We start from the raw sequence: 14,685 nt of genomic DNA, 5'->3' as shown, positions 1-14,685 counted from the left end.
GAGAAAAATGGCTCTATTTGTATATAGCTAGGTAGAACTTTGAGAGATTTTATTATAATTATTGAGTACCTTATTGTTTATGTATAAATAGCAAATTCCAAGCTTGTTAAGGCTAAGATAAGCCAAAATTATTTGTGACTTATTTCTCTATTTTTCTCCTATAGTGCCATGAACGTGTTACTCTGAAAATTTAATTTCTCCACACTCTGGGCTCAGTACTGTTCAAAGTAAAGATTTAATGTCAGTTCCTTTGCTGTTTTCTGTATATGCACTGCCTCAGAGTGAATATGGATGTGATTTATTATCACACTTATGTCTAAAAGTCTTCTCTCTAGATAATAGATTTGTGGAGTCCTGTGTCATGAAACTTAAAATATCTTATCTTTTAGAAAAATATTTATTGAGCATAGAATGATAGACACACCTTGAAACACAGGCAAGACATAAAAACCAAGAAAAACAATAGGTCCCAGATCCTCAGCCAGTGTGAATCAGCGTAAGTCCATTAATTTCAGCTAAATTAGTCTGACCTCTACCATTTGGGGACTTGACCAAGTCTGCTTGGAGTTAAAGAAGAAAGTACAAATGTAATACCAATGAAGTCGTGTATTTCTTTCAGAGAGAGTAAGTTGCTGGTTGTGTAAGGTGTAAATAAATCACAAACTGACACAGACTGAGAGACATGCAGAACTTCTTTTCTGTTTCTTATAACCCATGCTGCCTGACATGGCTGCTCCTCCCAGCATGCTCCTCAGTGATTACCTCATCTGAACACAAGGTGCAATAAGAACAGTTAGATGATTCAGCCACTAGATGGCACTCAACAGAGTATAAATGTACTGAAATCAAGTGCATTATAAGCTCTTAGAGCTGTAATTGGCACGACTGTTATTTTAGTTAATTTATTGGTTTTGTAAAGTGTTCTGGGCTTATTGCAAACAGTGTCATATTCAGTAGTTTTGTATTATACTGTATTGAATTAATTTAAAGATACATGTTTATGTATCCACTAAACTCCAGATTACAAATAAATACTTCGCATATGTTAAATATATTATGTCAGTCTGGCTTCTATGCTGTGCATGCTCCCAAAGTCTTTCTACTAAAATGTTTTTGACATCTTTGTTGACAAAATTTACTACACATGAGTATAACTGGTATTTAAATTCATTGTTTCAGCCATTGTTACATTTTTAAATTGTGTTTTTAAATTCCTGTAAAACAAATACAATTATAGCCTAGCCTGTTTCAAGGAAGACTGCTCCAAAACCCACATGCTAACGTAGATTTTCTTGAAATCTGCTTTGCCTCCTGGGGATGCTGTGGAGTGGTAGTGGTCCAAATGTGAGGTCAGTTGAGCAAGAAGTTCCAAGACACAGCCTTCCCTAGGAAAAAAAAGCATTTTACAAAATAACCTAATTCTTCTCTCTCTCTCTCTCTCTCTCTCTCTTTCTGTTGTGAACACCTGGGGCACCAACTTTGTCCCTGATTCTCCTCTAACTAACCGTGGTCACCCAGAAATGTCTCAATTAGCACATGGTATCTACATAGAAACAATATAAAAAAATACTAAGGGTACACCTGGTATCAGTAGGTCTGCATATACTGAACTGATGCACCTAAGAAATGAAATGTGCGTATATGGCAAAACTAGGGCTCTTTGGAACAAGAAGGTTTTCAGACTTTTTTTAATCATATAACTGTGCAATTCAAAGTAATATTTTGTGCCCACTGAACCTGTGTCATACATATGCATTTTTTAACCCTTCCCCTGGCAGTTTTTAGAGAGCTTTGTGCATAATGAGTATATGATGCAAAAGCTCCTTTTGGAAGTTTTTCTCTGTGACCAATATTTGTGGTGTAAGAACAATATTCTAAAAAACCCTAAAATTCATATGAAGATTAAGATTTCAGTTTAACTGTATTGTCAAGGAAATTAGCATTAACTAACTAGGGAAAAGAAGACTCTATTAAACATTTGGGTTAATTTAATCATGTTTCCTGAACCATAGTATCATCAAAGGAAAGCAAGTCACAGGCTGCTTTGGTTTGGCATTCCTAATACTTAGTCCCCTTAACATGAGCTACGTGTAACATTTTCTGATTTGTATAACCTTTTAGTACAGAGCTAGGAAATATGGCTTGGTGGACCAAAGAGAGTGAATACAAGCAAATGTTGGAGAAATGCTAGGGTTGGGGATTTTAATGGAAAGCAGGGAGGAAGGCGAGTGTTAGGGTCAGAGAAGTGAGTGGATAGGAATGGTGTGGGAGTCTGAATAGATAATGGGAACAGGAAGAAGTGGTCAGACAAGTAGACAGGAATATGAGGGGATACTGGGAAAGTATAGGGTAAGTTGACCAAAAGGGATGAGAGATAGGAAGTGGAAGATGTTGGGAAGGCTTTTAGCTCTATCTCCCAAATACATCCATGCCCCACATCCCAACATTTAAAATATATGCCTGTTGACTCCATGCCTAGTCCCTTCACTGTTACTCCAACCTCTCATTAGCTCCTCAGCCTGTGAGTTCTGTGCCAATACTTGCTACTTACTAGTGAAGATAGCTGAGGAGAGAAAACCAAGCTATGCTGACAAGCAGAGAGATAAGAGATAACACTATAATAGTTATATAAGGATATAATACATCAGGTAGTGAAGGACCTAATTTGAAGCTAGTGCCCTCAGTGATCAGGATAACAGTAGCCAGTCACAGGCAAAGGAAGGGGAAAGCTGGGCTGTAATAAGTGATAGTGCTAACAATTCACTGAATACTAAGTTCCCAATATTTTCATTTATAAATTGAGTTTAGGTCATCTAGCAGTGCCTCATTCTCCTTCAAAATGCAGAATAACACAATAAACTGTACTGGCCAGTACTCAAAGACTGAGTGAATACCATGCAAACCTGGCTCATACTAATCACCCCTCCATTTCTTCCAGGTTTTCCTTTTTTTAGGAAAACTCTAGTGTAAATTCCCTTATAATTTACACTACAAAAGTTTTGCTGGTATCATTATAACGGCAAAGCTCCTTTGTGTAAACAGAAGTTATATCAGCAAAAGAAATCCTTTTACAGTGTAGTTAAACCAAATACCTGAAAATCTATGCCAGACAGAGAACTCTTCTGCTTGTATAAGTTTCACCTATACATGATTTTTTCTGATTTGGTTAGGGGTCTGATATTTTTGTTTACTTGTTCTACATAATCCTAACAGATATAGTTATGATAGCGAAATATTGTAGTTCTGGCCAACTGCCCATCAAAAGGGCTCCTCCACCCTCTGTCCGGTCCTCAGCGCGGCTTCAGAATCATGGTGGCACTCTCCCACGCTTGGAGCACTCTGATTGGCTGTTTCTGTCAGCCAATCAGAGTGCGAATAAAGCATTACGGCCAGACAGACAGACAGACTTAGGCTTTTATAATATTAGAATACCTCTAACCTGAGACAAGTTATACTGGTAAAAGTGCATCTATATTAGTGGTTTCTGTTGGAATTGTTATTTTGGTCAGGAACCAAACTTATTCATACCCTTCCTACCCAAGACTACCTGTCTTGGAGATATGACCTTGATCTCTGTATGCGCCTTCCAATTTCTTAGTCACAGCTCTACAAAACTGCCCTATTAAACACAGCCACACATAACACAATACATGCAGCTGCAATACTTTCAGATAATACTATATTTCAAATCAGTGGAACACAATACAAACAATGGCATGTTATATTAGACTTCCATCATGTCAACGTATTGTAGACTTGTCCAGTTCACAGCTAGAGGAGCCCATTAGATCATCTAGTCCAAGCTGCTATGTGATACAGGCTAGAGAAAGTAATCTGATTACTTCTAATAGTTTTTAATTGATTAAGCACATTCCCAGTCTTGATTTGGAGATATCAAGAAATAGAATATCCACCATTTCCTTCAGAAGTCTATTGTTCTTCCTGTAAATATTACTGAAAAATTCCCAAAGGCTACTACCAGCTCAAAGAAGCAGAGTTACGGAAACATTGCATGGCTGATGCATATCTTAAGTCTTCTCTCTCCTTGTGTTTAAGTGTTGAGATTTAGATACTCTTCACTCTTCTGAAAGGCCATAAAGTACCAGTGGGCAAACTTAACTCTGTAATAATGGAGGTTTGCGATATTTTATGTATGTAATTCTTGATAAATCTGTTGCAAAGGTGCAATAATTCAAAAGTAAATCTAGGGCACATCCAGATGAGTGCACACATGTGGTTAGCCACACTGCAGACCTGTCTGCAGCACCACAAACAGAACCTTGTGCTTATGCAGGCATTTGCTGCACTACTAATTAGCAGGGCAGCAGGCTTTTTGACACCAGGAGATCCTGGTATCAGAAAAACCCATGGCAGGAAAAAGTGGGGCAGTGCATGTGGCAGCAACATGCGCCACAGGAAACTGGAGCTTGGCTGGCTGGAGCCACCCTCTGGCTGCCGGCCAGGCTCCATGCACCCGGATCACTGCTGCTGGAGCTCCAGAAGGCCCCCAGGACCCCAAGTAAGGCTTCTGGAGTTAGACCAGATGCTAGCCCCCGTCTCCCCTACCCTAGCCGGGGCAACTTGCCGTGTGCCAGAGTGCATGAGCATCGGTGTTCCCTGGGGACAAGCAGCAGCAGCATAACTATGTGCTGCTGCTGTTTGTCCCCAGGGAAACCCACATGTGCACTCATCTGGACACAACCCTAAAGGCTAATACTTCTCTAGATATCCATGTTACTAGAGAGTTGACAAGAGATGAGAGAGGAGTCACCTGAAAATAGAAGATTCAAATAAAACAAATACTACTATGGTAAAAAATAGCAAGAGAAAACAACAAATTAGCAAAACAATAGAACTCTTCCAGTTTTGTTCTACCTATCCAATTTCCTAAAGTATGAATAGCTCAGTTTACATATTTCTAGTTTAACTAGTAACTTGCTAAAAATAATCAGCAAAAGAACATTTGGTATGTGCAAATGCACACTCTCCTACAGCACAGTGGACCAGAGCATATTTCAACAGATTCATAAAGTTCCCATTCCAGGATGAAAGAAGAGTCAGAATTTTCTAGCTTCTGCAAATAACCGAATGAATAGCCAAGTAACAAGACTTTTATTAGCATCCAGTTGTCACGCATACTCAAAGTCCAGGTGATCCTATGCACAATATTCTTGAATGCTTGACAATGAGGAGCTAGTAATTTTCTCAATATGATATATAACAAGTGACCTTTATTGGGATAATTTAGGACAAGTCCTGGAGTACACGTAAAAGAGTTCTTTGCTGGGAGCAGTTTTTCCAAAATCTGTCTGGGAAATGGCTTGCAATCTTACTCATCTTCATAGGTGTTTGGTGCCATTGATTTACAATTTTATGTTGCAATTCTAACAGGTTAGCTGAAATAGAGCATACATGTATGAAGGACATTATTGAGTCCAATACTTTCTGCTCTGGAGAATGAGATAGTTCCCTTTCCCATTTAATCATAAATGTTTCTTCAGTGGGCAATAAAGAGAAAGCAATGGCCTTATACAATCACCCCACAATGTTCTGAGATTCATTGCTAAGGAATAAGATTTGCTCAGATAAAAAGGGTTCTGTAATACAAGTAGACTTAGCATCAAGTTGAGTAAAAGAACTCCTGAACTGGTGGTAAAGAAACAGAAAAGCATGTTTCATCTTTTACTGTATTTCTAAGTTAAACATGATCTTGTTTTGGTTGAGATAAATATGCCAAACCAATGCATCTCTATTTTCTTTTCCTGTGTTTAAAATCAGAGCAGTAAAACATGCATTGGACCTAATATATGTAAGTAGGGACAGATTGCTTTTAACTTGCTACATACAGTTCTGCTGAGCAAGTGTCATAATTCCTGGGAATGAGAGACTGGATTCAGATCTAGTCCATAAAAGCTATTAAGGGTTTTCCACACCAACCAACTCATGATCCATCTTTATTCAAAGTCTGCCTTGGAAGCCTCTTAGTGTCCTTAGCTGAATGGTAAATTAGATTTGTATTTCTGTAAGAGACCTCCCCTTACTCAACAGGCTTAAGTAGCAATTTTAATTATAGCTGGACTCTCTTTCCTGCCCAAATAAAGTTAGCAATAAGTATGTTAAATAGGGTAAACTACTAAACAGGGTCAATAATAGTGAGCTTCAAAACTGATATAAAACAGTTTGGTTAATTAATTCAGGCTGAACCAACCCAACTAATCACCGGTGCCTTTCAAATATACTTCTGTCTTTATAAATGCATGGGAGAAATTTCCTTTTCACAAACAATGTACATTAAGGTGAGATTTTCTGAAGTGCTTAGTACTCGTTAATGCTTCCACAAAAAAAGCATTAGCAGCAGCATTTAACCAATATTAAGTGCTTTGAAGAAATCCTACTCATTAGGGGCCAGGTTCTTGGGACTCAGAAGAGAAGGGGGCTGAATGCAAAGTTGGCTTCACATTACCTTGGCATCTCCTTGAAGCTGCAGACACCAGTCCAGTCCCAAGGTACAACTTAGAACAGCTCAAGGTGGTAGTTGCTACCAATGGACCTCTCAAAATTTGTTCCAACAGCTATTAATCATCATGGACTAGGGCTGCCCAAGCTGTGCTCCTTTTTTCTTGGGTGTTTGCCCTGTAAGCTAGAGGCCAGCATGAAGGGATGCAAGGTAGTGGAAGCTTCCTTGACAGGCCAAGGGAAATTGGCTGGATGGCTTCTCTTGGCCTCCAGCAAGGCAGAAAACAGATGTAGCTGGAACCAAAAAAACTGACTTTGTGTGTCAAAATATATGCAAATATTTAATTTTGATGGAGCCCACTGAAAAAAGTAATCCAAGCCAGGGCTCTGTCAGTAGTTCCTGATCAAAAAATTGAGGAAATGGGAGAATTTTTCTGTTAACCCATAGTTTTCCTACAAGCTGTCCACAGAGATAAATGTTAAGAATGGACTGCTTGGGATGAGAAACAAATAGCAAAGCATCATTAGTGTACAAAGCCAGCTTATTGTCAGTTCCCAAGACTTTGATGTCTTTGATTCTGGCATCTGGATTTTTTGTTTTAGTGCAGCTGACTACATTGTTAATTTTTGTTTTGTTAAATAACTAAATAATATTCTTGGTTAATAAACAGGTAATTTAAATGTTAAGATCAAATCCATTTTAATTTTAAATAAGAACAAATGAGGACCCAATTGAAGGACCCAATCTTGAAAACCTTACCCTTATTCAAGTTCTGTGATAGAATTTAATGGAATAATTTACGGAAAAAGGATTGTGCATACAAGTTTTGAAGAACTGATCCCCAAATGAGTTAAAGATTGTAGTAGTAAGCTACAAGCATTCTCAGATTGTTTGTGCTCAGTATCTAACAACAACAACAACACACCTGAGATATAGGGAAGCAAAAAAACAGTTGTGGGGGGGTGATTTATTAAAAAATGCATTGCTCCCATAACAAAGATTGGATTGTGGCTTTGACAGACTGTCATGTTGTGGCAAAGAGGATGTGCAAGTGAAGCACCCATGTGGCAGTCGGTAGCAGCATTCCATTTGCAGAGGACAGAAGCAGGCTGAATGTACCCTTGGGGAGTACATTAATAACTGACAACTACCAATCCAAGTCTCTGCTCCACCAGATGCTGCCTGTGAGACTTTGGACAAGCCATTTTAGGTCAGGTTTACACTGCAGCAGCAGCATGTCTCAATATGGCTCTTCACAAGCTAGTTCTGTCCACTCCTTCCTGCCAACCTGATCCAACTAGGAATATACCTACTGAAGACACTCCAAGGAGGCTTTACATGGCCGATCTTGAGACCACAGTCTCCAGTGCACTTGAGAGCACCGGCAAAGAGGTCTCAGGACTGCAATGTACCCTGCAGGGTCCAGTTTTCCTTATCTGAAAAACTGGGATAATTCCTAGTTCACGGGATGGTTGGACAGATAAATACAATGGTGAGGTTCTCAGATGCTACAGTAAGAGTAGGATAGAATACATATTCTAAACAGAATAGAATACAAGGGCGAATCATAATTGTCACTCTAATGAGTATCTAGGATTGTGTATGCACATTAAAGATGGTCAGAGGAAAAAATGTCTAATGTGTAAAAGTTAAAAAAAAAAATGTCCTAATTTTGGGCTACAGTCCATAGTAGACTGCTGGCTATACACGCAAATAGGTTACAGCTAAATAAAGTTCCCAGTGAAGGGATGGAGGCTATCACAATCTATTCCACAAAATGGCAGGTCATATCTATCATGTACAACAAAACCACTTAAACTTAAATATTTTGGAACATAAAACCCTCTGCCAGGTTACTGAACAAGGGTGAGAAAGAAAACCATTTCTTTGGGCTCTAAAAGGAGGAACTCTTGAATGATTCTATGAGTTTTTAATGGGGAGAATCAAGTATTAGCTTGTTAGCTTATGTTGTGAGTTTGATAATGCTTTATGTATAACGATTGTAATTGTTTTCCCCTATATATTTGTCAGGCCCTGATCCTATATTCTGATTCTTTGTGAATGGAGCTCTGAGCCCATGTGCAGCAAACTGCAATCTTCTCCCCTAGTTCCCTTGTTGTTTTTGTAAGTCTCTCACATAATTGCAAGCGAAGAAAGATTTTTAAAAGACAGAAAAATGGGAACAACAACTGACAGGAGAAACAAGGACTGTTGTATATGAATCAATTTTCAGCGGCCTTTTTTTATTTGCAAATTAACATGAGTATAATATAATACTTTAAAGGAAGGGCGTAGAGCCTTCCCTTAGACTCCCCAGAAACAGAAAGCTGTTCTCAAACAACAGCATAGGAAACATATGTCTTATGGTCACTTGGTTCAAATACGTGTAGATTTCAGAGAAGGGTGAACCCAGCAGCTAACAGCACCCACTGTTATTGCCAAGCAGAACACTGTTCTAATTTAAGGAGTGGTTGTGCTCTACCGAAAAAGGACAGAGATTCCAGGAACTGTTCATCAGAAACAGTAAAAACCTGAATAGGTGCTTAATTTTGAGCAAGTGAGTAATCTCACTACCTTCAATGACATGATTCACATGTGTAAAATCAGGAATGCATTCAAATGATTTAGCGGACTTTCCTGAGATCGCAATAGTAAGATTTTGAAGTTTGCGTGATTGTATCATGGTAGTATAAATTAATTGAATTGCCCAGGATTAGTGGCAGCTAAAGAATGGATTTTAATTAAATCACAGAATGTTATTCTGTACCTGTTCTGGTCTATAAGTTATTAGTAAACATTATATATATAAATTATTATGACCAGATTAGATTAAATTATTGTACTTTGCATACAACAGATTATTGCATATTGACAATTTATCAACTGGGGCAGTTGATGTAATGTATTATTTGCTAATATGTAAAAATAAGCATATGTAATAAAAAGCCAGAGCACTGGGCTACGTATGTACTGGTTGTTAGTGGTGGTTTGGGGTTTTTTTCTTTTTTAATTTTACTCATTTAGGAATCACTGGAATCAACTGAGACTTGCGCTGATTTCAGTATAAATTGAATTTGATTCTGAACAAATGACAAATGTATTATAATTTATTATAATTTATTAATTCTGATGTTAAAACGCCAGATTTTTCTGTTTTTCCTTTTAATTTACTACCAATCTACAATAACTGAAAAATACAGTGGATTTCTGAATTACATTATCTGAATTTTCAGTGGACTTAACTAACATATGAAGGTAATACTATGAAAGAAAGAGTTTAAACATTTTGTAGAGTATGGTGGAAGCCGAGTCAGAGGCAACAAGCTCTTGAACCTCTGGTTGGGCTCTGAAAACTTAGACCTTCCTTTTAAAAAAAACCCCCCAAACTCCCTCTTAACAACAACGCTGTTTTCCCTTCCCTTCTTTTACAAAGATTAATGCCTGAATACTGTAAAAGTATTGGTTTATTTTCTATGCATCTATTCACGATTACTTTTCATACTTTCGCTCCTTTTATTTTATAAAATTTGCTTTGGCCAAGCAGAAGGCTGGTCTTATGGCTGTGAAAGGTTCATACTGGACCACCTAAACAAAGATGGCCTGGGGATCTGCACAGGTGTCAGAATCAACAACAGTAAGTTTAGAAAATTGTAATTTTAATCTGGGAAACTGATCCCAGAGCAGAGTTCTAAATGTTATCAGAAAATCAACATTCAGTAGGAGTATATAGCAATGGTTTATGCAAAAGGGACCGGTACTGTATTAAATAACATAAATTTTAAAGAAATAATAACATGGAAGAAATGATCAAAATTTAAATACAAAGTTGCAGTTGTACACTTGTAATACTAAAAACTTGATCTAGTCATTTTGCAACAGATAATATGCATGGCAATTACAGCTTTTTACATTATATGCATTTATATTCATAATTCATACATATGGAGAGAGCTTTTGGAAAGGATCATTTGAATTTAACATATACTACCACTCGTCATCTGAGCAAGGATAGCAAAAGGTATTTCTACATTATTTGCGATGTAAAAAACTGAACCATAGTTGCTTTGTGTCGTGCTTCACTTGCACAGACTGCAGTGCCTTCTGTCTACTTTAGGGTGTGGCATCTGCCATTGGGGAGGAAAAACTGGCATGTGTTGCCTTTTATAGAAGACTGATTTCATTGTGCTGAGGGCCTCTATTTTATAGCCTTTTAGTTCCAATCTTGTAGCAGAGTTGCTGAAACAAATGGAAGGACACACTTTTTAGTATAAACTTTTCAGGGCTGAAGAGTCCTCACTTTTTTCCCCAGGGAAAATATTTTAAAAGTAAATCTGTGTTAAACTTTGTGGCTTATTTTCCTGTTCAGAACTAGTTGCCAAGTAAGTCAGAAAGTATTGTAATCCTCAAGTGAGCTACCTTCAATACATCTTATCACATTTTTATATATACCTGTACACACAAACACACACACACACACACGCTTTTACATGAATATAAATGTCTAAAAGCATAAATGTGTAATTGATTTTGTATATGATTTTAGAACACACACAAATAAATAGACACAAGTAGACCTCTATATTTATATTTGCATATGAAAGACTTCAAAAAATCAACTTATGTGGTTTAATGTGTATAATTAGTGTGTGTTTGAATATGGAAAAGAAGAAAATCCAGGAGAAAATGTCAAAAAGGCTCACTAACAAAGATGTAGTATTCTCTTGGCAAAAGCTGATGAATGATTTGGCATGAATTCATCTTACAGTTCTGTTATTCTCTTTTCTACAAAGATGATATACCCTCTTTCTCGCAGTTTGCATAGGATTGCAATTTGTTGTTGTTGCAGGCTATAATGACCCTTGGGTATGCACCTGATTCCCCCCACTAGAATTACTCACCAATTTTTTCCACTGTCTCGTTTGTAGTAACTGTTTAACATTTCTACACTTGCAGTACCAAAAGAAAGAAAAAAAAAGCAAGGTTGCATGTAGCTGAAATACAAGCGTTATGAACACATAGTTGACAAATTTTGAGACTTGCAAACTAACTCCATAACGGAAGTCCTAATATTTTCTGATTTTGCTGCACAGGAGGAAAGAAGTCAATAAACACTGGACATGCATTGTTCATACATGTTTCAATAATCTTTGAGTGTAAGTCAACATTATATATTATGAAGCTTCTGTTTTTCAGTGTTTTCACAATGGACACAACATGCCTTCCTATTCATAAGACTGTCTTCCAGAAAATACAGCTGTTTAAAACATTGGGATAAAATATTTATGCCAAGTAATGAATTTTAGATCTTGACAAAATAACATTAATATCCTATTTTGCTGATGTCCGGAAAAAGCTATTTGATTTTCCTCCTCATTTTACCAGTTAAATCTTGCCTGTGACTGTTACCTTTACGCATATCAAGTTATTACATGTATCAAAGCAGTTATTTAAAAGAACTAACCACCAACACTTGCCGAAAGGGCTACTATATAAATGAAAGTCATTATTATTAATGTAACAGTTTGATGTTGAGTAAATGTTGCTTTGCTCTCACACTGTACTTTATATTACTACATTTCCATGAACGTCTAGCCCAGTGGTCTCCAAAGTAGGGTGCGCGCACCCCAGGGGGTGTGCAAGACAATCCATTGGGGTGCGGGAAGAAAATATTGGAACGTCTATTTATATTTATATAAATATACATATATTGGGGGGGGTGTGCTCAAAAATTTTTTACTGATGGGGTGCGCGATCAAAAAAGTTTGGAGACCACTGGTCTAGCCTATCCTTGGAATAATGTTTGTGGATGCGACTGTAAGACTGAAAATGTTTTACTCTCTTTAAGTCTTCTTGATCTGCGTATAAATACAAAGGACATGTTGAAAACAGCCCCATACCTAACGGTTACATTAAATACATAATTAGTTCAAACAATCCCTAGAATTCTGAGCAAGCTGGACACTACAGACAAGTACAAAAATGCCCGTCACTGAATTTCACATTGTATTTTACAAATCTCTGCATGCCAAAGACGTTGTAAAATCGTATTTTATTTTTTCATCAGATCATCACAGCCAGAGCACTGCATTCCTCTTAAGAATAGCAGGAGAAAGCTTTTGAGCACTGTGAGGTGGACTGAGAAACAGGTTAGAGGTTTGGCAAGTTTCACAAGGTTTTCTTCTTCTTAACCCAAAAGTATGCATCACTCACAAGGTGTTTGCGTTGTTCTCTTCCCCCGCTTCATCTCCCAGACTACATTTGACGAGGACCCAAAACATACTTAGGAGGAGGGCTAAATTCCTTCCTGATGGAAATGCTATTCTAGCTGAGTTTTATCTGCACTGGATTTGGCCCAGGGCTGCCTAGTTCTTGGCTTTTGGACTCAGATGAACTGGAGCATCAGTTTCATACGTAATTATGCTCTGTACAAAAGATGAGGGAATGAACTGGACCAAGTGAGTTTTCTCCCCACCCTGTCTCTGACACTAGGGTCACCTCTCTGCCTCTTTTTCTCTAACACTAGGACAGTGGTTTCCAACTTGTGGTCTGCAGAGCCCTGGGAACCTAAGGGGTCTGTAAAAGATGACTACCATCAATTAAAAGTATGCGAATACCCAGACACTTACATTTCAAAGGAGTCCACACCTCCATTCAAAACTTCCGAAGGGGTCTTCACCTCCATTTGAAGTTTTTTATCGGTGTGCAAATGAAAAAAAGGTTGCAAGCAAACCCCTGCAGTAGGGTCACCTCTGTCTCTCATGCTAGGGCCACCTCTCTCTTTCTATAACACTAGGGTTACCTCTCTCTCTCTCATTATCTCTAACACTCGGGTCACCTCTCTTTCTAACACTGGGGTTACCTCTCTCTCTAATAGGACGGCCACCTCTCTCTCTTTCTCTCTCTATAACACTAGGGTCACCTTTCTTTTTCTCTCTCCAAAACTAGGGTCACCTCCAGTGCTGTAGCAAGGGGTGGTTGAGCAGAGTGGCCACCCCAGCCACCAAAGTGATGGGGATGCCAACAGGCCCTGCCTAACTGGGCTGGGGGTGGGACAGAGCCACAAACAGCTCATTTGGGGGGGAGGGGGCATGGGGACGTGGGGAGGGCAGCTCTTGCTGCTGCATGCACTCCTGGGCAAGCATGAGGGGACATGTGCCCCCTGGGTCTGTGTGCGAGGCAAGGGCGGGCTGCCGCTGTGGGCATTTCCCCACGTGCCAAACTTCTTTGCCACGGCACTGGTGACCTCTCTCTCTAAAACTGGGGTCACCTTTCGATAACAGTAGGGTCACCTCTCTCTATTACACTGGGGTTACCCCTCTCTCCCTAAAATTCAGGTCACCTCTCTCTCTCTCTCTCTCTCAGTCTAACACTAGGGTCCACGCTCCCTCTCTGTCTCCCTCTCTCTAACACTGGGGTCCTTGCCAGGCAAAAAAAGAAAAAGAAAGAGAAAGGGGGGAGCCCAACCTTCCCCAGAAAGGTGCGGGGCTCCTGAGGTGGCCTCCTCTCCTCTCCTGCCCTCCCCGCGTGCGGCGGCGGCGGCGGCGGAGCAGGAGGGAGGGAAAGTCCAGTCCGCGTTTTCCAGGCGCGCGGCGGCAGGCCGAGAGAAGTGGATAATAGTTGTCGGAGCTCGCTCTCTCTCTCTCTCGCTCGCTCTCCCATGCCATGCTGGGCCGGAGCGGCTCAGTCAGACGTGTATTTCCCCATATCCGGGTGAGGGAGGAAAAGGCAAGAAAAAAAAGTTTCATTTAAAACCCGAACCAACAAAAAAAAAAAAAAAAAAAGGAAAAAAATCCCCCCCTTGAAAAAAAAAAAAAAGAAAGAAACCCACCACCACCCCCGCTTGCTTCCAGCAGCCGCAGCAGCGAGGGAGGCAGCCGGAGCAGGCACGGACCCACGGCCGCCCCGGACACGCGGGGAGGGGAGCTGCGGTAAATTTCGCGTGTGCGGCGGCGGGCGTGTGCGGGTCCCCTCCCCGGAGCCCGTCTCTTTCCTTTGCTGCGTTTTTTAATTCTTCTTCTTCTTCTTCTCCGTTTTGTGCGGCTCCCCCCCCCCCCCACCTCCTCCTCGCCGGGCCTCGCAATGTTGCCATGATCATGGCCGCGCAAGTGGCAGCGGCTCCGGCGGGGGCGAACAACAGCAAGGGCAAAGCGCCGGGCTTGCCGGGCAGCCTGAGCCAGGAGCGCGGCGCGGCGGCGGCGGGCGGCTCCATGCTGGGCGCCGGGGACGGC

General features: G+C 40.0%; 1 protein-coding gene and 1 long non-coding RNA gene across 2 annotated transcripts in view; one reads left to right on the top strand and one right to left on the bottom strand.

Annotated features, from left to right (window-relative positions):
* Positions 1-12,490: 12,490 nt before the first annotated feature.
* Positions 12,491-13,547, bottom strand: LOC109304269. Its single transcript, XR_002099322.1, has 2 exons — positions 13,205-13,547; positions 12,491-12,956 (listed from the first exon to the last, which is right to left on the bottom strand). It is a non-coding gene; the product is annotated as an uncharacterized LOC109304269 (long non-coding RNA).
* Positions 13,548-14,260: 713 nt separating this feature from the next.
* Positions 14,261-14,685, top strand: part of ARID1B (AT-rich interaction domain 1B) — a 583,022-nt gene continuing 582,597 nt past the window's right edge. Inside the window, exon 1 of the mRNA XM_019526890.1 lies at positions 14,261-14,385. The gene's annotated coding sequence lies outside the window, so the exon portion shown is untranslated. The remainder of the gene's footprint in view (positions 14,386-14,685) is intronic.

The sequence above is a fragment of the Gavialis gangeticus genome, unplaced genomic scaffold (assembly GCF_001723915.1).
Source record: "Gavialis gangeticus isolate Ggan-Ray unplaced genomic scaffold, GavGan_comp1, whole genome shotgun sequence".
Lineage (NCBI taxonomy): Eukaryota > Metazoa > Chordata > Crocodylia > Gavialidae > Gavialis > Gavialis gangeticus.
Note: the sequence above shows the minus strand (reverse complement) of the source record. Positions and strands in the feature narration are given on the sequence as shown.